The sequence below is a fragment of the Neovison vison genome, chromosome 8 (genome assembly GCF_020171115.1).
Source record: "Neovison vison isolate M4711 chromosome 8, ASM_NN_V1, whole genome shotgun sequence".
Taxonomy (NCBI): domain Eukaryota; kingdom Metazoa; phylum Chordata; class Mammalia; order Carnivora; family Mustelidae; genus Neogale; species Neogale vison.
This window is the reverse complement of record NC_058098.1, coordinates 92,170,699-92,196,226: the sequence shown is the minus strand read 5'-3', so window position 1 is coordinate 92,196,226 and position 25,528 is coordinate 92,170,699. Positions and strand designations below refer to the sequence as shown.

General features: G+C 39.9%; 1 protein-coding gene across 1 annotated transcript in view; it reads left to right on the top strand.

The window, feature by feature from the left end:
- Positions 1–4,716: 4,716 nt before the first annotated feature.
- PAIP2B (poly(A) binding protein interacting protein 2B) overlaps positions 4,717–25,528 on the top strand; it is a 32,290-nt gene continuing 11,478 nt past the window's right edge. Inside the window, exon 1 of the mRNA XM_044261339.1 lies at positions 4,717–4,883. The gene's annotated coding sequence lies outside the window, so the exon portion shown is untranslated. The remainder of the gene's footprint in view (positions 4,884–25,528) is intronic.

The window sequence follows — 25,528 nt, the reverse complement described above, 5'->3', positions numbered from 1 at the left end:
TGTTACCTATAGAAAATCTGATTTTCTTAATTCCTAATTTTATGTATGTGACCTATTTCTCTCTGGAAACTTTTAGGATCATCTCCTTATCCTTACTACTTTGACTTGAATTTGACTTGTAATAGAGAATCTGTCTCCATTTTTTACATTTGACTGCTGATGATTTTTGATCCCCAGGCCTTCCTCTTCTCCTCTTGCCCCACTTGCAGGCAAAGCAATAAGCCCAGTGCTTCCCTCCTTTGGGAAGCTCAGGTCATGTGAGCCACCACCAGTCTGTACCTGAAAACCCTTATCACAGCACTACTCCCTAACCACAATTAAAGCCAAAGTCAGTTCCCCCTCCTGACTCTCTCAAGACATTCTGCCCTGCGTGGGAGCCTGAGGCATGAAAGACCTCATTATATGCCTAATAAATCTCTTAATGCACTCTTAGTACATGTGTGGTATCATCAGTATTGACATCCAAATCCGTTCATCATCTGCAGAGGGACCACAGTGTAGCTCCACCACTAATGATTCGGTAAATTACATAATTGTTTTTACTTCAGTTTATCTGTTTGAAAATGGGGATAATAGGGGCGCCTGGGTGGCTCAGTGGGTTAAGCTGCTGCCTTCGGCTCAGGTCATGATCTCAGGGTCCTGGGATCGAGCCCCGCATCGGGCTCTCTGCTCAGCAGGGAGCCTGCTTCCTCCTCTCTCTCTGCCTGCCTCTCTGCCTACTTGTGATCTCTGTCTGCCAAATAAATAAATAAAATCTTTAAAAAAAAAAAAAAAGAAAATGGGGATAATAACAGTACTCATGTTGTTTTGAAGATTAAATGGATTAATCCATGTTAAGGACTTAAAGCAGTGCCTGGTACATAGTAAAAATTTAACAAGTAATTCTACCGGTGTGAACCTTTTTGATTTAAAGTTTGGGGCACTTGTTGAGTTCTTTCAATTAAAGGACTCAGGTTAATTCAGTCATGACACATATTTTTGGTATCATTTAATCATATCCCTGCCTCTGTTCTCTACTTCTGAAAACTTTCTCACACTTTGTCTCCTATTTTCTGTCAAATTTGCTTTTTGTTTCGCCTTATGGGACATTTCCTCAACTTTATCTTCCAGCTTTATTTTCGGTGGGCTTTATGTCCATTCTCCTTTAAAAAAAAAAAAAAACTATTTTTAAGTCATCTACACCCAACATGGGACTCAAACTTACAACTCCAAGATCAAGAGTCACATGCTCTACTGACTGAACCAGCCAGGTGCCCCTCCATTCTCCTCTTTTTAATTAATAGTAGATCCCTGGTTTTTAACTAGCCTTGATCATTCGGACCTGGCACAATGAGAAATACTTTCTGAGCATCAGAGACACTATCAACAGAGAAAAAAAGCAACCCACAGGATGGCAGAAAATGTTTACAAATCCTGTATCAGAATAAGAGCTTAATATCCAGAGTATGTACAATACATCTAAAACTCGAAAACAAAACAAAACAAAAAACAACTCCATTAAAAAATGTGCAAAGGGATTATTTATTTATTTATTTGACAGAGAGAGACACAGTGAGAGAGGGAACACGAGCAAGGGGAATGGGAGAGGGAGAAGCAGGCTTCTCACTGAGCAGGGAGCCCAATGCCAGGCTCTATCCCAGGACCCTGGGATCATGACCTGAGCCAAAGGCAGATGCCTAACGAATGAGCCACCCAGGCACACCCAAAAATGTGCAAAGGACTTATATAGATATTTCTGCAATGAGTCTGAAAAACATATGAAAAGATGTGCAACATGACCAATAATTGGGACAGTGCAACCAAAAATGCAAGATACCACTTCACATTCATTAGAATAGGCATTACCACCAAAACAGAAACAAAAACAAAAACAAACAAACAAAGAAAACGGAAAATAACAAGTGTTGGTAAGGAACTGGAATCCTTTTGTACTGTTGGTGGGATTGTAAACTAGTACAGCTGCGGAAAATAGTATGGAAGTTCCTAAAAAAATTAAACCTAGAATAACATATGATCCAGCAATTCTACTTCTGGGTATATACCCAAAAGAACTGAAAGCAGGGACTTAAATAGATACCGTACACCAATGTTCATAGCAGCATTAGTCACAAAAGTCAAATTTCATTGATGGATGAATGGATAAACAAAAGGTGTTATGTATTTACAGTGGAATACTGTCCAGCTTTAAAACAGAATGAAATTCTGTTATATACTACAACATGGATGAATCTTAAAGATATTATGCCTAATGAAATAAGCCAGACACAAAAGCATAAATATTATATGATTGTGCTTATATGATGTACCTATAATCATCAAATTCATAGAGACACAAGTAGAATGGTGATTTCCAGAGGGTAGGGGAAGGGAGGATAGGAAGTTACTGTTTACTGGGTACAGATTTTCAGTTTGGGATGATGAAAACATTCTGGAGATGGATAGTGTGATGGTTACACAACAGCAAATGTACTTGCAAACCTTAATGAGCTGTATATTATATATTAAAAGGGAAAAAAATTTATGTTATATTTATTTACCACAATAAAAATAAAAGATACTCTTGGAGGATGAAGAATTATCACCATTACAAAAATGGGATGTGTGGGAAGGATTGGTGGACTCCTCTTGTTTTCCTCTCTCCACTGACAGCATCCCCTATAACTTTGTGACTGGTTATTGTCTACTGTCTCTCACTTTGGACACCTATTTGTCTGGCATACAATTATCAGATATCCACCCAGCTACCTCCGTCCTTCATTATCTTTTCTTCCATAGTTTCAGATAGAGAGTCTGCTGTAATTCTTATCTTCCTCCCTCCCACCTCTGAATGTTATGTACCTTTTTTCTCTACTTTTAAGATTTTCTCTTTGTCCTTGGTGATATCCAGTCATGAAGTTGTAAGACAGTGTACATGGTAGGAAGAGAAACAACTGGAGCCCACCAACACCTCCCTACATCCCATTGCTATCCTGTAGTGTATCTTCATCCTTGGAGAGTATTTCTGATTGTACAAGAGCACCATATGGACCTAAGCACCTGTTTTTCAGTTTTGAGATCATGTAAGCACCTCTCTCACCAAATAGCTGAAGGTCACCTTAGGAAAAGAAGCAATGAAGGGTGGCGAAGTTATTTTGTAGTAGATTTTTTCCCCTAAGGAAGATAAGTGTTTCTTGTAGGATCCACTTACATTATTTAACCAGAACAAATTAAAACCAGAGCAGGCGATCCTAAAATTATACCTAACAACATAAATGGGAAATACATGAAGTAGTGTGACTAGTGATCCTGTTGTTCAACATAGTGGCCCTGCTTACCAGCCTCCTTCCTGCTCTTCACATTATTCATATCTTTGCGGTGGTGTTTCCTCAAGCAGATCTTAAAATGACCATTCTGCCTAAAAAAGCCTTTCCTTCAACCAGTCTTTAACCCTTGCTTTATTTTTCTTTGTAGTACTCAATCACAACATGACATTTTATTATTTATTCGTTACTTTAGTGTCACTCTCCCCACTAGAGAAAAAGCACCATTGTTGCATTTTCATTGTCTTACTCATATCATATATCCACAGCCTAGAAGAGACGCCCAATAAGATTTGTTGAATGAATGGGGGCACCTGGGTGGCTCAGTGGGTTAAGCCTCTGTCTTTGGCTCAGGTCATGATTTCAGGGTCCTAGGATTGAGCCCCACATCAGGCTCTCTGCTCAGCAGGGACCCTACTTCCTCCTCTCTGTCTCTGTCTGCCTCTCTGCATACTTGTGATATCTGTCTGTCAAATTTAAAAAAATTGTTTTATGAATGAATTTGTGTATTCGCTTATTTATATTAAATATATATTTAACATTGTTATTTAATCTGAGACTTTATTTCACTCTCCTTTTCATTTTTATCATTTACCCACTCATTGTGTAATCACTTACAAAGCCTCTACTTTGTGTTATGTGTGCAGTTAGCATGAGAGGTGGGGGGAGACAAAGATGTATAAAGATATCCATAAAGAAATCCCTACTTCTGAGGGATACGATTCAAAGAACTTAGCAAACAAAAATGGGATACCCTTAATTTAGGGGGAAATTTAAGAGCCCTCAAGAAGTCAGGTTTGTTTTTAGACGTGTGAGAGAGTCCTCTGCTTCTTTCCAGCCCTTCCAAGTACCCCAACTCCCCAACTTCCTGATTGTGAAGCACAGCGAGTCCTATACAGCTTAGCTCAAAGCTCCTCCCTTGCTAATGGACAGTTAGGGAAATCCCACTGAGACCCGCCCCCATGTTCCTCCTTCCTAGATTGAATGGCGCAACCCGGTAGGAGGGGCCGCTGGCCCAGCCAATAGACGGAAGCGCCAGCAAGAGCCTGTGTAAACAAACCCAGAGGTGCTGCGCCTAGGGCTCCTCCCCACGTGGGGGCTGGACGCATCGTTGGCTTCATGCCTATCCAGGACTAGCGTAATATCCTTTCAGCCAATCAGAGCCGATGTCTCCCGAAAGGGGGCGCTCCACCCTGAGAGAAAGAACGAAGGGAGCGAAAAGACAGATGTTTATGCCAATCGGAAGCTGGAACTTCTGAGGGAGTGGGCGGGAACTGATTCACATTTAGGCCAATAAGCAACACACATGCCCTTCTAGGTGACTGAGAGGCATCATCTTCGGTCCAATAGGCGAATGGGGCGGTGCCCAGCAACCAATGGCTTGGGTTCGGAGGCGGAGTAAGGAGCCAGTGTGCTGTAAGAGGTAACCTGGCGAGTGGCAGCGGCTCTTCTCCCGTGCTGTGGCTCACGCTTTGGTACTGGAGGCCGAGACTGTTCTGGCGACCGCGACTTCTGCGGCGACGGCTGAGGCTCTCGGGGAAGCAGAGGAGTACAACCTGGAGGAAGGGCTTCTGGTCAGCCCAGGTGGGCTCGGGGACCCGGGCTGCCGGGGAGGAGACCCGCGGGAAGCGCCGCTCTCCAGGCTCTGGGGGCGCCCTGCGCCTCCCTTTCCGCAGCCGTCGGGGCTGTGAGGGGCGACACGCGCCTGTCCGAGCTCCCGTGGTGAGGGTAAGCCGGCGGGTCCCACGTCGTGGCCATTGGCGAGAAGGGGCGTCCGCTGGGGTTACCCTCTGCCTCCCGCTGGTGTTAGGGGGTCTTAGTCCCTTTCTCCCCGCACAGGCGCGCAATTCTTCCCCCGCCCCTCAACTTCCCAGAGCCCCCTCAGCCTCCTTCAGACTGAAACCTCTGGCTTGCGAGTCCCCTCACTACCCCAGCGCAACACGGCGAGGCAAACTGACCGGTGTTGCATCCCCGGATCTCCTCCCCAGGCGAGTAGGGGGAGGAGTTGCGCGTTTTCACCCCTCCCCCATTCGCGGGCCGGGGTGCGTTATCTGCGTTTCTTCTACTCCCTCCACCTCCCACTTTACTCCAGCTTTCGTTCTTGGTACCTAATTTCAATTAGTCCTGGTCACTTCTCTGCTGCCTTCCATTCTGCCAGGGAGCCCCTTACCCTACCCCTCCCACCCCTTAAATTTCATCCACATCTCTCATGGAAACTAACATTTTCCACTTGGTCCTTCCAAGCAGCTGGAAGGTGAACGCAAGAGACGCAGAATACACAGTACAGGGAGCTTTGCAAGGTTGGAAAGTTTAATCAGTTTTGTTAATGGTAAACTATTTTTGCCTTCCTTAAAGTGGCATTTGATCATAATATTCTCTCTGAAATCTTTGTCCTAGTACAGTTGTTTTGGTGACAGTTCCTGAAAGTGCAGGTGGGAAGGGTTCACTGGCCACGGGAAATTTAAAGTGTATTATTTTAAGTAGGCAGTTTTCATTATACTTTTTTTTCTTCTTTTTTTGCTTAACATTATGTTTTAAATAGCCTAACTTCAGTGGCGCAGAGTTTGCAGTGTAAGGGCCTGTCGTATATTTATCATAAAATATACACCATAGTTTAGCTGTGTAGCGCAATGTGATTTGCCCACACCAAGACTATGGATAATGTAGCATTGAAACTGTTTAAAAACAATATTCTCTTTTCCCCATTCACAGAGGATTCACATTTATAGTATATCAGTTTGTGTTTTAATGGTGTTGCTTCTGGATAATAGTGCAAACTATGTTATGCTTAAATAAAATTATGCCAAGAAATTTATGGGGAAGAGTCACATTAGAGTTTTGAAAATATTTATTTAGATACTGGACTGTAGAGGTTTTTTTTGAGAAAATGGAAGTATTGGATTAAGAGTGATGGGCCCCTTAGGCTGCGTGTGTTTGAGAAAGAGTGTGGAAGAGAAAATACTCGTGTACAAAACTTTGTAGGTTCTCAAAGTACTTAGTTTTGTGACTTCATCTAAATTGGAATTGTTTTTCTCAGTTTACAGAGGCGAAATGTAAGCAGTGAGTTTAATATGTACACTGTGTTTGGGCCCGACTTTTGCAAGTTTTTGTGAAAAATTCTCATTGTTTTCTTTAGTTGTTATATTTATGTGTATATATATTTATATATACACATACACACACACACGTTGTATTTTACTATGGTAAGAGACTGTACCTTGTATATAGAGAAATAAGTCTAGTAAAGTGAAGTAATAGGAATTTTTACTCTGAAAAGCCAGCACATTGCATTGTCTATAGACCATATGTTTGAACCCTGTTAATAAATCATGTGAAAAGAGGAAGATCTTAAAGCCATTCTAACAAATGCCTAGGTACTAAGAAAAACAAAAGTATTAATTACAGAATTATTAATGGTCATCAAAGAAAAATCCTGGAAAAACTGCAAATCTCTGAGTTGGTTGCTATTTTGAGTTGGTATAGGCTGTGGTTGAAAACCAAAGTTATTTTTTTTACAGTCTTTTCAGGTGTATTTGTGCTTAGTAATTACTTGTTTGCAGATTTAAAAGATTATAACTATGATTTTTTCCTAGAGATCTTGTCTTTAAGGAGCCCACAGTTTAATGGGAGAGAGACCTGTAAACCAAGCATTAAATGCAGAGGGAGAGGTTCTGCAGTGCAGAATAGTATGGAAGGCACAGAGAAGCACTGTGACCCCCTGTTCTGGCCTCATCTCCTGCTCCAGACTTTCTGCAGGGCCATTTCCTAAACCTACCTGTTTGTTACACACTTGGGTTTCTCTCTGTTTGTGCTGTTCTCTCTCCTTAAAAGCCTTATCCATACCTTGTATGCCTGGTGAGGTTCTATTTCAGAATCTCTTGAACCCTAACACTGACCTGAACTCCATCCAAATAATTGTGTTCTATATCTTTCTGTTATTTCATTGCAAATGATTATTTTTGGTTCTCATTACTTACAGCAATTTTCTATAAAATCACCAAGATTAGTAAATACCGAACCACTGCTTCTAGGGAAAATATGTCCATATATACATCTTACATAGATTATAATCTTATATAAATACAGTTCATCCTGGTAAATTCTATTTTCTTTATTTTACAAAAGAGAAAAGAGGTTCCAAAGTGTTAAGCGATTTCCCTGAGGCTGCCCTCTAACAAGTGCCAGAGTTAGGCTTCAAACCCTGTTTGATTGATTGGCCCCTGAGCCAGAGTTCTTTGCACTGCCCTGCACTGCCCCCTACCATCTGTGTCCTCTAGTTATCCCTGTATGAGGCTGGAAACACAAATGCAGAGCCCTGCCTTGTTCTACTTAGCTTGGAATGTGTTGCAGAAGTGACTCAATTTTTGCACTTTGGGCATGTCTGTGGATGACTGAGAAAGCACGGAGAGTGTTGATTTTGTGGTTACAAAGACATTTTAGCAAGGAGGAGAACTTGCAAATACCGGATCCATAAAAAAGTGAGGATCAACTATACTTGTAAATGACCTCTGGAGTTTATTTCATGATAACCCTTCTTGGAGTCCACAGTAGAATGTTCCTATAGCTTCTTCAAGAATTTGTTCACTTACTCAAATATTTATTAAGCATTTACTGTAAGCTAGGCTTTGTTTTAGACTCTGGTGAATAGATAGATTAAGCTCCTGCCCTTACTGATACTATATTTGAGTAAGAGAAACAGACAGCTAACAGCTCAGGGGAGTGGTCCAGGTTGGAATGATAAACTAACTTGATCAAAGTAAAATCTGATGTGCCCCTCTCACGTCACATTTCCTAGCATATTGACTTCCAGAACATTTCTGTTTTACTCTGCGCATAAACTCTTCCTTTTAAGCCTCTCTCCATTAACCTTTGTCAACTTTTTAAGTGTCCTCAGTTGCTTTTGAAGCCATTTACCTAGCAGATTTTCAAGAAAAATCAGATTTGGTCTTTGATTTCTGGCTTTGCCACTTACTAGCTGAGGGACTATGGTCAAGTTGTAGAACTTTTAAGCCTGTTTCCTGATTTCAAACATAGTGATATGGTATGTTAAGCCTTTATCAATTGAAAGGAAGAGGCATGCATGTATTGCCTCTGATGATGAGGGTTTAATGTAAATTTAAATAGGAAATCATCTCAGCAGCCATATTGTCCCTTGGCCTTACTGCTTTCAAAACCTTAAAAAACAGGAACTAAACATTATTTAGAATAGGATTTGGACCTGGAACCCTGTCTTCTTTTACTTTGCTCACCTAACATTTGTATTTCCCAAGGGGAACTTCGCTGGGTTGGTTTGTCACCTGAAACAGAGGACCCCTATTGGGCAGAATTTTGAGCCAAGACATGTCCTAGGTGTTCTCTCTCAAGTTCAGCCTGTAGATTATCTTTAGTTAGGGCTCTAAGTGCTAGTCCGTTTGCGTGTGGCCCAAGAAGCAGGGTTGGTTTCATGCATTATCTATTGTATAGATCTTAGCATATATAAAAAGAACTGCTTTGAGACAGTTTCTTCAGAAGACAGTTGAGAGTATAGCAGTCTTTAGAGCTTTGATGTCTAATGAAGAATGTAACAAAGTAAACATATGTCAACTATTCCATAAGTCTTCCTTTTGATATTATATTTAGTATTATTACAGTGTGGTTATTTGTTTATATGGCTATCTTCTTTCTTACTAGACTGTGAGCTCCATGAATGTGGGGTCCACATCTTCATTTTCTTTTTCTTTGTTTTTTTTGAAGACTATTTGTTTGAGAAAGTAAGAGAGTGAGGGCGCAAACAAGGGAAGGAGCAGAGGGAGAGGGATAAGTCAAGTCCACACTGAGAACAGAGCCCAACATGAGACTTAATCCCAGGATCCTGAGATCATGACCCAAGCTGAAATTGAGAGTTGGATGTTTAACTGACTGAGCCACCCAGGTGCCGCTCCACATCTTCATCTTTCTGTCCATGGTGCTTATGTAGTAGTAGATGCATAAATGTGTGACTTGAGAAATTTCCTTACTCTTCCTGGAAGGATGGGAAGATATGAAGGCTTTTCCAAAGACGTATTGTTTAACCTGATTCCTAAGGATGAGTAAGAATGTTTTCCAGGTGCATAAAACTTTGAGACAGCATTCTGAGCAGGGACCAGCAGGTACAAAGGCACAGACATATAAACAAACAAAAATCACCTAAGGAAAAAACTGAATGGGCTCGACTAGAAGACATGTCACAACTGAGTTAACTCTGACTACTGTTGCTCAGTAATGGATGCAAGTTTTAGGGAGAGAGCATAATATTCTCACGCTGTTGGCAAGGTTTTGCTAACAGTATAGAAATACAAGAATTGAATTCTGGGGAACTGTTACACCTGAAGAAGTGACTTTGTTTACCTGCTTATCGTGAAGCTCATGTGTGCCCTACAGTGTTCAAGGTGCTGAAAATACAATCAAACTTACTCTCAAACTTACTCACCATCTAGCAAGGAGACAGATGAACTGATTTATCATGTGTTAAGTGAAATCATAGAGATATAAATAAATGCTGCATAAACCAGGAGGAAGGAGCAATTAGTAATATAGTGAGCACTGGGGAAGATTTCTCAAATGAGATATTTGAGCAAGGCTTTGGTGGGTGATGAAGAAGGAGTTCACTAGATTGAACCTAGGAACTTTTTAAAGAATTAAGACTTCTGTGTTAGGAAAGATTTAAGAACTACCCATTTTTGGATGTCTGTTGCAGGTGTTCATTTAATAGCTACTTTTATTCAAGCAGTTAGTCTAAACATGAGATGTAAATAGTTACGCTACAGTAGAAGAATTCTGTGTCAAAATAAACTGGGTTAAACAGAGGTTTCTGTGACACAGGACTTCTCTAGAGCCTTCATTATATTAATGTCCACTGTGAACTGTGGATCCCCAAAAGGGGTGCATTGTATTTAACTATGGTCTTTCCTTTTCCACCTTTCTGAAACATATCTAATCATATTTTGGAAAAGAGTTATATGAGACATAGTTTGAAGAATAATGAATTAAATATATTTTGGGGCACCTGGGTGGCTCGGTCACTCAGGCATCCAACTTTGATTTTGGCTCAGGTCATGAACTCAGGGTTGTGAGATCGAGCCCTGAGTTGGACTGGGCTCTGTGCTGAGTGTGGAGCCTGCTTAAGATTCTCTCTCCCCGGGGTGCCTGGGTGGCTTAGTGGGTTAAAGCCTCTGCCTTCAGCTAAGGTCATGATCCCAGGGTGCTGGGATGGAGCCCTGCATTAGGCTCTCTGCTCAGCGGAGAGCCTGCTTCCCCCCTCTCTGTCTCTGCCTGCCTCTCTGCCTACTTGTGATCTCTGGCTGTCAAATAAATAAATAAACTCTTTTAAAAAAAAAAAGATTCTCTCTCCCCTATCCCTCTTCTCCTTCCCCACTCCCTCTATTAAAAATAAAAGTAAAATTAAAAAATAAAACCTTTCAGGGCGCCTGGGTGGCTCAGTGGGTTAAGCCGCTGCCTTCGGCTCAGGTCATGATCTCAGGGTCCTGGGATCGAGTCCCGCGTCGGGCTCTCTGCTCAGCAGGGAGCCTGCTTCCCTCTATCTCTCTCTCTGCCTGCCTCTCCATCTACTTGTGATCTCTGTCTGCCAAATAAATAAATAAAATCTTTAAAAAAAAAAATAAAACCTTTCAAAAACATACTTTAACAAACCAAGATTTATCAGTGGTCTCCATGTATATTATAAAATAACCTGTATAATTTTTTTTAAAGTATTTTATTTATTTATTTATTTATTTATTTGGCAGAGAGAGAACACAAGCAAGGGGAGTGGGAGAGGGAGAAACAGATTCCCTGCCAAGCACAGGGCCCATCACAGGACTCCATCCCAGAACCCTGCAATCATGACCTGAGCCAAAGGCAGACACTTAACTGATGGAGCCACCCAGGTGCCCCTACCCTGTATGATTTTATAGGAAAGAAGGAGAGACAATGGGGAGAAAGAGTACATCCTAGTCAACTTATTATCATCTTGGTCCATAAGTCCCAAGCTTGAAAATATGTATATTTTATAATCACCATCTTGAAAATATGGCTTATTCATATTTTGAAATTCCATGAGGAGTTTGGAGACCAGACTAGAGCAGGAGTGAAAGACAAAGGTTGTCTTGAAGGTGAGAATCTTCCAACTTGAGAGGTTGTTACTTTTATTAGGCATTCATTTGGGGCCATATTAGACATAAACTTTGCCAGTTAAGTAATTTATTTATAAACATCCCTCTCCTAACTCTGGAATTTTGGCAGTTGTATGCTAGCATTCTCCCTTCAATAAGATCTGATTATATGATCTTTCGGAACTGAGGCCTTGTACTGTATAATTTTAATTCATCTGTCAAATTCTGATTATGTGAGTAACTCCTGAAATATTATTAAAATTAAGGAAGCAACAGTTATGTTTTTAAAAGTTCACTGAATCTGCATTCCAAAGATCTAGGTTTGAAATTTGTCTCTGCCAGGCTTTCTCTTTGAATGACCTTGAGCACAACTGCCTAACCATTTGTTGCCTCCTTTTCCATTTTGATAGAATGAAAATACATAAGGTTAGTGTAAGAATTAAATGAGGCACATAAACATATTTCAGGAACTCTGAAGCACTCACTGTACAAATATAAGACAGATCAAAGAAATGTATCCAGATTAATTTGAATTAACATTTTACTTACCATTTTTAATTTTATATTACAGAACTAGTACATTACTTTTGTAAAATTAGAAAGCACTGATGGGCAAAGAGGTGGGGAGGTGAGCTACAAAGCACTCTGTAGATCTACCATACTAAGGCAGTGGTTCACATTTTGATAAGTATATTTTACACTTTTTATGTACATTCATCATTTTTTATAGAAATGCGTTCATTTGCATGTTTTAGTCATTTTATTTTTATAAGATGAATCCCCTCAGAGTACAATTGCTTGATTCATGGAATTGTTCCATCTTTTGCTACATAATGCTATGTATAATGAGAACTAGAATAGGGGCTAACTTCTCAGCCTGGTGAACGGGTGACCTTGTAATCATCTAATATCTTGAACCATTCCAGAAGCTTCATCAAGGCACTTTCATGAACAAATTTGATGTATGCTTGTGATTATGGTAGGTATTGTTTGTAATAGCATGGTAGGGATGACCCCAGTGTTTGTCATCCAGGTACTGGTTAAGTCAACTGTGGCCCATGTAAACCATGGACTATTGCATAGTTGTAGAAAAGAATGAGGGAGACTATGGACTGATGGGATGGAAAAGAGCTCTAAGATATATTGTGATTTTTTAAAAAAGAGGCACAGCATGCAACCATGCATTTCATATGCTACTTTCTGTGCTGAGAGAGAAAGAAGGGTGGAATAAGAATATACACATTTATATATGCTTATAATTGCAAAAAGAAGTTCTGAAACCATAATATAAGAAACCAATGGGAGATACAGAGTGGAGATAGGATTTCTCCATATGCCTTTATATATATTAGAACACTTTGGGGGGCACCTGTGTGGCTCAATTGTTAGATGTCTGCTTTCTGATCCTGGGGTCCTGGGATTGAGCCCAGCATAGGAGTCCCTGCTCAACAAGGAGCCCGCTTCTTTCTCTGCCTGCCCCTTCCCTATCTTGTGCTCTCTCTCTCAAATAAATAAATAAATAAATAAAAATCTTTCAAAAAAATTGTTTTAATAACAGTTTTTTGAATCATGTGCTTGTGTTTTTTACCTTTTCAAGAAATGTGTGAATGAATGAATGAAATGGGATTATGAGAAAGGAGAAAGGGTGTGAGGGGCTGCCCATTTTCTTGATATCAGGTGAATACATAGCAACAGTAGCAAAGATTGAGCAAAGATTGAAAGAGTGGCCCCAAGTAACAAGAGTTTGGCAGGGTTTTTTTTTCCTTACTTTACTCCTTTGTATATTTAAAAAATACTTTGAACACAATAAAACAACTGAAAACAGTGTTTCCAGATGGCCGCCCAATGGCTTCAATAGCTGCTTTCTTTTTCATGTTCAATTGTAATATTTTTTAATGCATACATATTTTTTTCGATTGTAATCACACTTTTCGTATTTGTAACTTACCTAATTTTTTTTTTTTTCTGTGTTGCTACTGGAGGACCTTTAAAAATAATTCAGATAAGGGTGCCTGGGTGGCTCAGTTGGTTAAGCATCTGCCTTCAGCTCAGGTCATGATCCCAGAGTCCTAGGATCACAATGGGGCTCCCTGCTCAGTGGGGAGTCTGCTTCTCCCTCTCCCTCTCCCCCTGCTCCCTCTCTCTCTTTCTCTCAAATAAACAAACAAACAAACAAACAAATAAATAAAACTAATGAAGATAGGGCAACTTTGTCCAGCGCACATCCCAGAAGTTTGCTGTTCAACCTCAAGAGACAGGAATTCAAGCCCTGTTGTCTATGTGTGACACACATACATGAGGAAAATAAGAAAGAGATTTAAATATGTATAAATGAAAACATTCCTCCCTAATTGTAAAAGAAGCCATACTCTTCTTTTTTTTTTTTTTTTAAAGATTTTATTTTATTTATTTGACAGAGAGAGATCACAAGCAGGCAGAGAGGCAGGCAGAGAGCCCGATGCAGGCCTCGATCCCAGGACCCTGAGATCATGACCTGAGCCGAAGGCAGCGGCTTAACCCACTGAGCCACCCAGGCGCCCGAAGCCATACTCTTCTTTATAATAATTAGGAAACAAAATATAAAGAAAAATGATCTATAATTTTGCTACCCAAAACATTCTAGTTTTTTGCTTTTTAGCCCTTTATTGAAGCTTAGAAATATCTTTGAAGGTAGACTTGGGATATATATATTTCTGGCAACTACTGAGATTTTCATGTAGGGTTTTTTTTCCCCTTGCCTGTTAATATGAAAAACTACTTTTTTATATTTTGTTATTTTAGACTATCCTTGCATTTCTGGGCTGAACCCTATTGATCAGTGTTATTGTTTTGTTTTAAAATAAATTGCTAGACTTTATTTGCTCTTGTTTTATTTGAAAGTGCATGTCTATAGCATGGAAATTGGTCTGTGGTTTATCTTTTGTGCTGTTTTTGTTTCTGTTTAATGTATTGAGCTGTAAGCTAATCATTTCAAGGCTCACTTCACTTGTTCTCTGAAACAGTTGCATGGGAACTGTTTGCTTTTTGAAAGTTGGTGCTTTGTGGACTGTAGACTGGTGTTGCCCCCTTCTTTAAAATGCAATAATATTAGGGCAAGTGAATTTTTATCACAGTGATTTTAATATCAACAAGAGCAAAACAGGATGTAATTGGATTTGTGCTATAGTGGTATTCTTGGTGTCTTTATTACCTAGGCCAGTGCCGAGGTATTAACACTCACTATCTGAGGTTTTACGGGATCTTTATTTCAGTATGGAACAGATGTGACCGTTTTATTCGGCAACCTTGCAGGTATGCAAAATGGACCTCCCAGGACTCTGCTTTATCCCCACTAAAAGCAAAAAGTAATGCAGTGAAACTTTGCTTAGCTAGAACCTTTTAAAGAATGGGGTGTTCTGGTTTATTGTGTTAACTTGGAAGTATAAAAGTGAAAAGAAACCCCCAATTCCCTGTTGAATACAGTTCTGAGATGTAGCAAATAATTCCATTTTTTTTCCTCTAATAAACTTGATATATTCAGACCTAGTTGATGTTTTATTACACAATTCCTGAAGTGTCGGAAGCTTACATTATGAAGATCCTTTTTTGGAACTTTAGATGTAAGAAGATGTAAATGGCATTGTGTGAAATCAAGCTGGAAGGGAACTGTTAAGTATATGTTTTTTACTAAATCTCAGATTGCAGCTTGTTTTATTATTTAGCTCACAAAAGTAAAATACTCAAATGAGGGTAGGAGTTGTGGGGAGAGCGTGTCTTTTAATTGGATGTCTTTAATCCTACCAAGATAGAGTACAGGATACCTCTGGCTTTGGACCAACAGAAGGAATCTCGTGTTTTTTACTTGCTGTCTATCACTGGTTCTCAAACTTGAACAGGCTTCAAAAGCACGTAAGGGCTTATTTCAACACAGACTGCTGGGCCCCACCCACAGTTTCTGATTCAACAGGTCTGGGGTGGGGCCTGAGAATTTGCATTTTAGCAAGTACTGATGCTGCTGGGCCTGGGATTAAATTTTGAGAACCATTGCTGTAAACTAACTCAGTATTAGAATTCTGGCTCTAGAAGAAAGCTGAATTTGGTCTGGGAGTATAAGAAGTAAACTGGTTATGGAGCAAATCATGAAAGATTCACTTCTCTTGCTGCCAGCATAGTGTTGAATTTAGGTAATCAGCAATACACAGTGACATAAAACAATTCTTGTTTTGTGATTGGAAGTCCCAGATGAGTATCAAATGAGAGATGCTGTTTCATTTGCAAAGCTTAGAGACCGAGGGATTCTGGTCAAATAGGGCTTAGTGATTAATCCCATCACAATAGGAGTTCTTTATATGTCCTGTCACTCACCATTTAGCCTTATTTGAGAAGGTTCCACTAATTTTTTTAGCTGGGACAGAAGTTTGATAGCTTATTGAAAGTTTTGTGTGTTTTTCAAGATATTATAATAGCTATGTGTGTTCTTAAGAATTTTTAAAAAACAATAGCGAGAGAGTAAAACTTTTTGCCAAAAAAAGAAGATATTATTGGAATTAACTTTATCTTTTTGAACTTTTTTTGTTTTTTGTTTTGTTTTGTTCTGTTTTAGAGAGAGAGACACACACAGCAGAGAGGGAACACAAGTAGGGGGAGTGGGAAAGGGAGAAGCAGCCTTCCTGCAGAGCAGGGTGCCCAGTGTGGGGCTTGATCCCAGGACGCTGGGATCATGACCCAAGCGGAAGGCAGACGCTTCACGACTGAGCCACACAGGCGCCCAACTTTTATCTTTTTGGAATGTTGGAGAATGTAGCCTGCTGCATCAAACATCAAGCATGCTGTGGATTTTCCATTGTTTTTATGATTTGTCATTGTATTGTTTGAGGTAATAGTGATTTTTGTAATCCCTCTAAAAATGAAAATTGAAAGTCAAAATCAGGGGCGCCTGGGTGGCTCAGTGGATTAAGCCGCTGCCTTCGGCTCGGGTCATGATCTCAGTGTCCTGGGATCGAGCCCCGCATTGGGCTCTTTGCTTGGCGGGAGCCTGCTTCTCTCTCTCTCTGCCTGACTCTCCACCTGCTTGTGATCTCTCTCTCTGTCAAATAAATAAATAAAATCTTAAAAAAAAAAAAAAAAAGTCAAAATCATAGACCTGGCACAGCAGCTGGACACAGAAGACAGCTATGAAGGATTAGATAGAGACAGACATACACATACATGTATAAATACATATTCATACACACATATATTTTTTAAATTATTATTTTTTCCAGCAAAGACAAATACACCTGTGAGTTAAGTTAATCTTTGAGTTAAAGAGAAAGAAACTCTGGAACTCACACTTTTTCTTAGAGGAGTTTTGCTTCAGCAGGCTTTTCTTGCTTGTCTACTACCTAATTTCTGTTGTTCTCTGCTAACAACCTCAGTTTGCAAGTTGACGAGCTGGTCCAGCATTGTCTGTTGGAGGAATAACTGGTGTTATAAAAAATAGGTTGGGCAGGCTCCCTACTTGGAAACATTTCTGTTTTCCTCTCCTTACTCCCTCAGAAAAGAATTGAGGGGAGGGGGGAAAAAAAGGTGGAACTAGATCCTACAGACCAGACCAGTGATTCTGAAGCTTGGCTACACATCAGAGACAACCCACAGGCTCTCTAAAACACAATATAGATGTGGCCTGGACTTTCACGTAGGATAGATCTGCAGGGACTGCACTCTTGACCATTTCCTGAAGCAATTTTTTTTTGTAGACAGCTGGGCTCTATGCCTCTAACCAGAACGGTGCTGGTCTCCAGTGAATTTTCCCCAGCCTGTGGTGAAATAAGAAAAATTAAGACCACAGACATCAAGTTAAATTTTCCATCAAGTTAAATTTATTCAATTTAAAGAATTGTCTTTTGCATTGAATTGAGGCCTACCTGTGTTTTTTGGTGTTGAAAATATTGTTGATAGGATATTTTTTATCATCCTTAGTTTTTACCATACTTAGTTTTTAAAAATTGTAACTCTGTGTTGTCTTCAAAATAGTTTTAAAATTTACTGGCCTGTGAGATCCTGAAGATCAAGTACCTCTGATCTAATCATTCTGAGAAATAGTTTTTAAAATGCTTTGGAATACAAGCCCATAGAAGGTCTAAAACCTTTGCCTATATGAATTTCAGAATTTAGAATTTTTCAATTTTTAGAGAGATGCTTTCTGTGTGCGTTATGTAATGCCCCCGTGGTCTGTTGCAGCAGCTTTAGTCACACACATTAGTATTTCTGAGCAAAACAGGAGTATTCATGCTAAGTGGGATAAATGCAGGCTATATCTAGCTTCACATCATTTCAAGTTTTAATGTCATCTGAGTTTTGACATAAAGCATATGGAAAATTTTTAGTTTTTAGAGCTTTGTAGATGCTTGGAATTGTGCATAAGGGATTATGTACATGTTTGGGGATCTGCTTCCTCATCCTAAAAGGACTAGCAAGCTTCTAATTAAATGGAGCTTTGTATGTTTATGGTAGAGAACACAATTTATTTTTATTTAAATGCACCAGCATGTGGTATGACCTTGTTCAGTTTCCTTCCAAGACCTAGTCCTTTTGTTGAATAGCATTTTTCTTCAGCCTGGTTCCCCCACTTCCATTAGCAATATCTGAGAAAATTTCGAGTTTTATATCGTAAGCATTCTGGAGCTAAAGTGGGAAGTATAAGAGGGTAAGGTAGTAGCTAAGAGCATGAGCTTTAGGAAAAAAAAGACCTAAACTTAAGCCCCAATTGTGGCTCTTACTACATTATCCCTTAGGCAAGGTATTTAATAAATTTCTGAATGGTGGAGAATTCATTTGAAAAGCAGGGATAATGTCAGCACCTACCTCATATAATCTTGTGAACATTTAAGAAAGAAAGTGAAGTACTCAGAAGAGCTGTTATTTTATTATCTTTTCCCCTTGTATTTGGGTAGATTACTTGTTTCCTCTTTGTAACTTAATTGTCCTGTGGTGCCCTCTTTTTCCCTTAGACATCTGGGTAAACTTGCTTCAAGTACTTTCCCAGTTCACAACTGACTTCTGTTCTGCCTCTGTAATTTATTTATTTATTTATTTATTTTTAAAATTTTATTTATTTGACAAAGAGAGATCACAGTAGGAGAGAGGAAGGGAAGAGATCACAGAGAGAAAGGAAGGGAAGCAGGCCCCCTGCTGAGCAGAGAGCCCCATGCGGGACTCGATCCCAGAACCCTGAGATCATGACCTGAGCCGAAGGCAGCGGCTTAACCCACTGAGCCACCCAGGTGCCCCTGCCTCTGTAATTTAGACATCAAATCCTACCTCTTCAATGGTTCCCACACCAAAAAATCCATCAGCTCCTAAGCTTTATATGGCCCTAGAAGTTTGCTAAACATTGAAAGTCTTAGAGTGGAGACCATATTACGCAGGATAAGGCCTCCCACTCTCTGAAATATACCACTCTTGACTCATTTTTTTCTTCTTTGTTGTGTTCCAGCACTGTGTCCGCCTTAGTCCCCCTAGGGAAACATTCCCCTCTCTCCTGTGGAGCAGTTCTCTTACTCTGGTCCTTCAAGGACGCTCCTTCTACCCCAAATTAATTTTCAAGGACTTTCCTCACCCAAAATGGTACCTTTCCTGAAAAGTCACAGAGTAAAGACAGTTTTCTTAATCTCATTACATATGTATTTAGAGTGGTTGGCTCCTTTCTTCCCACTTTGCTGGGGCAGACAATCCTTTTTTCCAAAAATATTTCAGATTAAATGAGCATGTGGTCCCTTTTGGTGATACCTATTGAGAATCCCTGATATGGATTTCTTCCAGTTTAGATAATTGCACTGTGGCAAGCTTTTATGCCTACTCATGAGAAGACTATTATAGCCACCTGGTCTTACTAAATGTTAAAATAGTTCACAAGAACATATAAAAATACTTCCTAGAATAGAAATAAGAATTTTTTCCACCTCAAGAGTAATTTAACCTGTCAAAAACAGATTCCTGAGTTATGTTGTCACTGGCTATGGGGAATATCTGTAACACTCAATGAAGAATGCTCAACCACGGATCATAGCCCTTAAGGGCTTCCCCTAAGGTAGCCCTTCCTAGGAAATAAGATTAGAATACAGCACTCTGGGGACGCCTGGGTGGCTCAGTTGGTTGGACGACTGCTTTCAGCTCAGGTCATGATCCCAGAGTCCCGGGATCAAGTCCCGCATCGGGCTCCCAGCTCCACGGGGAGTCTGCTTCTCCCTCCATAGGGAGTCTGCTTCTCCTCGCTCATGCTCTCTCTCACTGTCTCTCTCTCAAATAAAATAAATAAAAAATCTTAAAAAAAAAATACAGCACTCTGAAAATGGCACTTAGTCAACAAATTATGTATTGAGGACCTGGTGGGCACACAGAGGCATGCTAAAAGCTGTAAAGACTTGATTCTTGCCCTCAAGAAACTTCTGAGGTTATAAATAGATTGGTCTCAAAACAAATGAATAATAATCACTCAAGGATAGGTATAATCAAATGTGAAATGGTGGAGGTATGGAGAGACCGTGGGCAGAGATTGTATTCAGGTTTCTACAGTGGCATTTCTGTATTACTGTGCACTTAAAAGTCAAGTAAAAGTGGCATCAGATTAGTCTAAGACATTTAAGGTCCTTTATTTTGTGATTGGGAAAAGTTACACCTATTTCATATGTAATAATTTGCCCATAATAATGTTTTCAATTAGCATAATCTGCTAAAGACTTCAGTTTGCATTGTTTCTGCTATTAATAGCATATATCCATCTGGAGCTGGATATGGAGAAGTCAGGGTCCCTGTGATGACCACCATTTGATGTTATCCTGGGAAGAAAATTGATGGCCTTTACCTGGGGAAGAAGAACTTGAGGGTTGACCTCTGGGGTACAGAGAGCTTACCACTGATGTAGGCAAGTAGGTAGGCAAGTCTGTTGATTCTACCTTAGAAGTGAGTTTAAATGTTTTATGGAGTGCATTTTATATCTGTTTCGTACATTTCCAGTAGGATAATATCACAGGCATCCTTGAGGCATTGTTTCTAGAAGTTAGTGGGTCATTAATAGGTGCCAGATTAAAAATGTAATAAATGAATATTTAGGCCATTAATTGATTAGGGAAATGCTGGGTAGTTAAAAAAATGGGTCTTCTCAGAGAAATGAATTCACTTGACTGTGTTTTTGGGCTCTTCGTTTGTTTTTTTGAAGATCATTCACTAATTTGGGAGCTGCTGATGTAGGAATTAGGGTAATTGGGATTTGGATTATTCCATAGAGAATTTGCAACTTTATTGGAGAAATTATTCTTAGTCTTTAGTCCTTCTCTACTTGTAATAACCTGTGGCAGTTAACAGGCAAAAATGCAAATGTTGGGTGTTGGCTTGGACCTAATAAATTGTAATGTCTGAAAGGTATGATGCAGGAAAGCTTCCAGGTGAGTCTAATGTTTAGACTAGAGATTGAGAACTACTGGATAGAGATTCAGTAGTTCTTTAGAACTACTGAATTCTAGAGAAATTGAGAACTACTGAAAAAGAATAGAGATTGAGAACTACTGAATAAGAATATGCCTTCTGGATATTTTCTGACTGCATACTTAATCCTGTTTGAGTATGCTAATAAGCTTTTGAAAGCATCTTGTCAGCTTCTAATTACAAGTTAAGTTTTCTGCATGCTTAACAGGCACATTGACATTCTATTTGTAAGCCCTTTTCTTGCATCAAAGGGGAGATAACTATAGCCCTTTTCTTGCATCAAAGGGGAGATAACTATTGGAGCATTTATGTATTGAGGTCAGCAAAGGAAAGTTTAGCAAGGTGACTACTTACTTATTTTTTGTTAAAGTTTGTGCAGCTTCTCCAAGAACAATGAAATGGAAATAAAAGGGACAAGATCATTCTAATTAGAGGTTGACTTGGAACCTGTTTTTTAACCACCATGTACATATTCTACATGTTCTTCCCACCTCACTCCCCCAAAAAAGCTGAACTACTCATCCTGCTTCTTTCTACCTGGATCGTCCACCAAATAATAGAGAAAAGCTGATGGGTTTATTTACTTAGTAAAAAGAAGGCTTTGTTGAACAAGGAAATAGAGAAATTATTTTAGTGCAAAGTATGACATGGTATTCAAAAATATGTTCTACGTGAATTTAAAAGGCTTTATGAAACTATTTCTTATACTGCTTATGTATCTTTATTTTTTTTTTAAATCTTTTTTTTTTAAAGATTTTATTTATTTATTTGAGAGAGAGAGACAGTGAGAGAGAGCATGAGCGAGGAGAAGGTCAGAGAGCGAAGCAGACTCCCCATGGAGCTGGGAGCCTGATGTGGGACTCGATCCCGGGACTCCAGGATCACGCCCTGAGCCGGAGGCAGTCGTCCAACCAACTGCGCCACCCAGGCGTCCCTGCTTATGTATCTTTAAAATACAATACACACACTCACATACACTCAACCCTGCAAAAAATTAGAAGAGGAAACCCAGAAAGTTGGAGTTTGGTAGGTTTATCCATCAACTGTGCAAGTAGGGAGACTTATTCTTGGGGGATGAAAGGGAACAAGTTTAGTCACCCCAAGATAGCCCTTTGGCGGGGCGCCTGGGTGGCTCAGAGGGTTAAGCCGCTGCCTTCGGCTCAGGTCATGATCTCAGGGTTCTGGGATCGAGTCCCGCATCGGGCTCTCTGCTCAGCAGGGAGCCTGCTTCCTCCTCTCTCTCTCTGCCTGCCTCTCTGCCTGCCTCTCTGCCTACTTGTGATCTCTCTCTCTCTGTCAAATAAATAAATAAATAAATAAAATCTTTAAAAGATAGCCCTTTGGCATCTTAGTCATTTCAAGCTGTTTATTTTTAAGAAACTGCAGATCCAAAAGAAGCTCTGAAAACTGAGTAGAGACATTTACTTTTATAAGGGAAATCTCTATTTGTTGTAGTCTCCCTCAGTACCAGGAAGAAGGGGGATAACTCTAAATCTCTAGGAACTGTTATTAATGGAGAAGGGATGGACTTAAATCTTAAGGCAGACTTAAATCTGTGTAACAACCTTATCCCTGTTTACTGTGCTTTTCTTGTAGACTTCCGTAACTGACTTCCTACCGCCAACATTTTCTTTTGTCTTTAGCTGGAGGTGGTATTTAAGGTGATGCCTTTAGCCATTTCAGTGAGTTACTAAGTTTCCCTGGGTCTCTTCCATATCTACAAGAGGTGTATATGTTAAACTTTTGATTTTCTCCTGCTAATCTGTCTCATGTCAGTTTGATTCTTAGACCAGTTAGAAGAACCTTGATATGTAAAAAAAAAAATTTTTTTCCTCCCCAACAAGGGCCTAAGCATTCTTGCCACCAGGGAAATAAAATATCCTGCCATGGAGGAAGGATGTTTCATATGCCTTTGTGATGGATAAAATCACTTTCCTGATGCTCTTCTTCTCTCAGCTCTATCTTCATGCTCATCTTGCAACTATCTATTACTAATTAAGAATCCCTGGCATTTAGATTTTGATTCAGGGAATGTATTGACTATTCAAAAAATGAAGAGTTAAGTATCCCTTCCTGGCCTACACAATCAGTCGTTCCTTCTTTCTCCAGTTTCTGTAGCTTCTCCTTCTCCACTAAGCCATTTCTACGAATATTTAAACAATCTCTAGACTCCCCAGTCATTGAAAATAGTTTCCAGGGATCTCTCACCCCTAGTTTCTGGCCATTCCTTTCCCCTTCCTCAGCAGCTAGACTCCTTGAAGGAGTTATCACATACTTCCTGTCACATACAACTCATATGCCCTCCTTTTGGTTTTCTTCCTTATTTCTGTTCATGGAAACTGCTCTCATTAAGGTCATCAGAGACTTCCAGGGTCCTAAATTCTATGGATGTTCCTCACCTTCCTCTTGACCTTTCAGAAGCCTTCAAAACACTCACATTACTGGATTTATTAGTTTCCTATGGTTGTTTCAACAAATTACCACAAACTGGTAGTTTAAACCAACATAAATGTATTCTCTTGCAGTTTTGGAGGCCAGAAGTAAAAAATCAAGGTGTCATCCAGCCTGTACTCCCTCTGGAGGCTTTAGGAGAGGAAAATCTGTTCTTTGCCTCTTTAGCTTCTGGTGGCTGTAGGCACTCCTTAACTTGTGGCCACATCACTCCAATCTCCATCTCCATGGTCATATTGCCTCCTTCTCTTCTCTGCTTTTCTTTAAGGACACTTGTCATTGGATTTAGAGCCTACTGGGATAATCCAGGATGATGTACTTATCTCAATGTTCTTTATTTAGTCACATCTACAAAGACCCTCTTTCAAATAAGGTGGCCTCACAGGTTCTAGGGATTAGGATGTGGACATATCTTTCAGGGAGCTACCATTCAACTCACTATATGGAGTTCTATCTTCCCTTGATTCCTTTGATGCCATACTCTTCTTCTGGTTTCCTTTTTTTTTTTTTTTAAAGATTTTATTTATTTATTTGACAGACAGAGATCACAAGTAGGCAGAGAAGCAGGCAGATAGAGGGGAAGGGAAGCAGGCCCCCTGCTAAGCAGAGAGCCCGATATGGGACTCAATCCCAGGACCCTGAGATCACGACCTGAGCCAAAGGCAGCGGCCCAACCCACTGAGCCACCCAGGCGCCCTGGTTTCCTTCTTAACTCTATGGCTTCTTCTTACTTTCCTTTTCTGTATTCTCCTCCTTCTCTACCTGACTTTTGAAAATGTTCATATGCATCAGATCTGGGTCTTGGATCCTCTTCTCATCTCACTTTGCCCTTTCTCTCTAAGGAATATCTTCTAACCCCATGATTTCTATAATCATTTATATAAACAACCACTCCAAATTTCTTTATTTAGCCAGACCTTTCCTATTCTTGATGCATATAGATAACCTACTTAACATAGTCACTTGAGTGTTTCAAATTTAACATATCCAAAATAGAACACATCACCCCTTTTATTCCCCCACTCCTCATCAGCACCCAAGAAAAGTTTGCCCTTCCCACAGAATTCCTTAGCTCAGTGAATGACATTACCATCCATCTAGTTGCTTGTACCAAAGTTATACTTGATATTTCCCTCACTCTGTCTCCCCACGTCCATCACCAAAAACAACCTACAGTAGTTCAGAATCTGCCTACTCTCTTCTTACTGCCATTACCTTAGTCTTAAGCAGCCACCATTTTTCCATCTGGATTAGTGCATTAGCTCCCATTATCCACTGTCAGTCTCTCCAATCCATTTTCCATATGGCAGCCAGAGTGGTTTCAAAATATAAATTGAATCATATCACTGTGCTGCTGGATACCCTTTTTGAAGGCTTTTATTGCTTTTAAGATAAAATTTTAAATCTTTCATGTAGCCTCTAATGTCCTGCATGATCTGGCCCCATCTGTCTTAGCAACTTCATCTCTCTTCCTTTCCATCTTCCTTTGACCATTCAACTGTATGCATCCCTACCTTCTTGTGTTCCTTCTTCTGCCTCTGAATCTTTGCACATGTGTTTTCCTCATTGGAAAGGAAGATATTTTCCTTGGCCCAAGGTTCTTCTGGCTGGACTAAGAATTAAATTCACATGAGGCAGATAAACAGGTGAAATTAAATTTAGTTTCATATATATGGGAATCCACACAGACATGAAATTCCAAAGACAGTTGGGTAACTTGAAGCTTATATGACATCCTGAGTAAGAGTCTGAGATTACAAAGGGGAGGAAGACCTTTAGCACAATAGGGAGAAGAGATATTTTGGAAACAAAGGTTGCCCTGTTATACAGAAAAATTTCTTAGGTAAAGAGGAATCTTTGTTAGTAGCTCTCTTCCTGGTACAGGCTCTTCTTTCCAATGTAAATTTAGGCAACTGAGGGGGAGGTAAAGAGCTTTTCCTGAATCTGCTGAGTTTCAGCTGCTTTTATCTCAAAATAATCTTTATGCCAAAGTGGCCTATCTTGGGGTTCTTACACTTGGCCCATACATCCTCTTCACCCTATTGCTAGCTAACTTATGTTCTTTAGGTATCAAAAAAAGTGTTGTTTGCTCAGGGAAACCTTTGCTAACCATCCCCCCACTCTCAGACTTGATTAGGTCCCTCCCACCATCCCCATTGTTTTCTAGATTTACTTTGGCTTTTATAACATGGGTCATAATTATCC